The sequence below is a fragment of the Argentina anserina genome, unplaced genomic scaffold, assembly GCF_933775445.1.
Source record: "Argentina anserina unplaced genomic scaffold, drPotAnse1.1, whole genome shotgun sequence".
NCBI lineage: Eukaryota > Viridiplantae > Streptophyta > Magnoliopsida > Rosales > Rosaceae > Argentina > Argentina anserina.
In genome coordinates this window covers 60,001-62,500 of record NW_026089414.1, presented here as the reverse complement: position 1 = coordinate 62,500, position 2,500 = coordinate 60,001, and positions in this window count along the sequence as shown.

Genomic DNA, 2,500 nt, shown 5'->3' with positions numbered 1-2,500 from the left:
TGGCCTGGCCTTGCCTTGGTTTGCTCGGTATTGGCATCGCCTTGCCTTGCATTGGCATTTGTTGCCCCTGCCTTGGCCTTGGTTGCCGCTGCCTTGCCCTTGCTTGGCCTGGCCTTGCTCGGCATTGGCATCGCCTTGCCTTGCATTGGCATTTGTTGCCCCTGCCTTGCCCTCGGTTGCCCCTGCCTTGGCCTTGGTTGCCGCTGCCTTGCCCTTGCCTTGCTCGGCATTGGCATCGCCTTGCCTTCCATTGGCATTTGTTGCCCCTGCCTTGGCCTTGGTTGCCGCTGCCTTGCCCTTGCTTGGCCTGGCCTGGCCTTGCCTTGCTCGGCATTGGCATCGCCTTGCCTTGCATTGGCATTTGTTGCCTCTGCCTTGCCCTCGGTTGCCCCTGCCTTGGCCTTGGTTGCCGCTGCCTTGCCCTTGCTTGCCCTTGCTTGCCCTTGCCTTGCTCGGCATCGGCATCGCCTTGCCTTCCATTGGCATTTGTTGCCCCTGCCTTGCCCTTGCTTGGCCTTGCCCGGCCTCGTCTTTCCCTTTCCTGGCACTGCCCTCGTTGTGGCTTGCCTGGCCTTGCTTGCTTGACACTGCCCTTGCTTGTCCTTGCCTTGTGCTTTGGCTTGCCTGGCCTTGCTGCCTTGCCTTGCTCGGCATGGCACTTGCTCGGCCTTGCTCGGCATGGCACTTGCTCGGCCTTGCTCGGCATGGCACTTGCTCGGCCTTGCTCGGCATGGCACTTGCTCGGCCTTGAAAGGCATGGCACTTGCTCGGCCTTGCTCGGCATGGCACTTGCTCGGCCTTGAAAGGCATGGCACTTGCTCGGCATGGCACTTGCTCGGCATGGCACTTGCTCGGCCTTGAAAGGCATACCATATGCCTTGGCGAGGCTAATATCCCTGCCTGGCGAGGCTAATTTGCCTGCAGGAATGAAGGCTGAATGGGCTAGCGAGGCTAGTATTCCTGCCTGGCGAGGCTAATATCCATGCAGGAATGCAGGCTGAATTGGCTAGCGAGGCTAATATCCCTGCCTAGCGAGGCTAATATGCCCGCAGGAATGCAGGTAGAATGGGCTAGCGAGGCTAATATGCCCGCAGGAATGCAGGCAGAATGGGCTAGCGAGGCTAATATCCCTGCCTAGCGAGGCTAATATGCCCGCAGGAATGCAGGCAGAATGGGCTAGCGAGGCTAATATCCATGCCTAGCGAGGCTAATATGCCCGCAGGAATGCAGGCAGAATGGGCTAGCGAGGCTAATATCCATGCCTAGCGAGGCTAATATCCCTGCCTGGCGAGGCTAATCTCCCCGCCTGGCGAGGCTAATAGCGTGTGAGACAACACACAGACAACACGGAGACAACACACGGACAACACGGAGACAACACGCCTGGCGAGGCAAATTCCCCTGCCTGGCGAGGCTAATTCCCCTGCCTGGCGAGGCTAATATGGCTGCACGCTAGCATGCCAACGAATGCCAAACCTCGAAAACTCAATTTTATTTCAAATATCCCCCTGCATTTTATGTTGCAAACCTATAGGGGACGATTTTTAGGACATTTTAAGATTGACATATCGTCATTTGGTCGAGTTTTCAGTTTATTTTGATTTTCTACATCTCAGAAACGAGAAATATCATATCAAATCGAAAACTCATCCAAATGACCTGAAATCAACTTCTAAATTTCTCTAAAATCATTGCTTACAGTTCTGAACCATAAAAGATATACACTTTTACAAGTGAAACGGAGTTGGAAATTTCCAAAGCCAAGAACGCGACATGGCCTTGCCTAGAGTGCAAATGCCATGTCAAGGCCGCATTCTGTTCAACTTTGCCCGCACTATAATTTGACCATAAATAAGTCTCTATTTTAAGGAAATTTTGCAAGTGGTAGCAGTCCGAAACATCAAGCGGTTTGTCATTTTCGATTTTCGACATTCTGCCCCTTTTGGAAAATAAAAACAAATACTTCTGGGTCGAAATTAAATATGGCCTTTTTCCACAAGGTGCCTGACATTATTCTGAGTGTCCCTGCAAAAAATCTCGATTTTATACCAAATGTACAATTAGTTATGGCGTTTGCCCCTCCTCGGAAATCCCATGTTTCCCCCTGCCCTTCCCAGTTTTCTCCAATATGCTCTATAGGGGAGTAGTGGTTCTCTGCAAAATGACCCCCTTGCAGAGACCGCCTCCCCTGCCCCCAGTAGTCCCTCCCCCTTCCCCCAATTGCTTATATACGATATTTGCTGCCTCGAATGTCCCTAACAAACAATTATAAGCAAATGAAAACGGATTTAAGAGGGATTTAGGAGGTGTTCTTCGCCCAGCTGGGGGGGTGATGAACACCATGAAGGGGGGGTCATGTGGGATCGGTGTTGCCTCTAGTCCACTGAAACGATGTCAGTAACCGCTCAGATCAATCAAAGGGAGGGATAGGAGCCCGTCGGTATCGAGAAATTGTGCTTCGGCACTCGATTTGCGACATAAACAAATGCTGTGAGGGGAG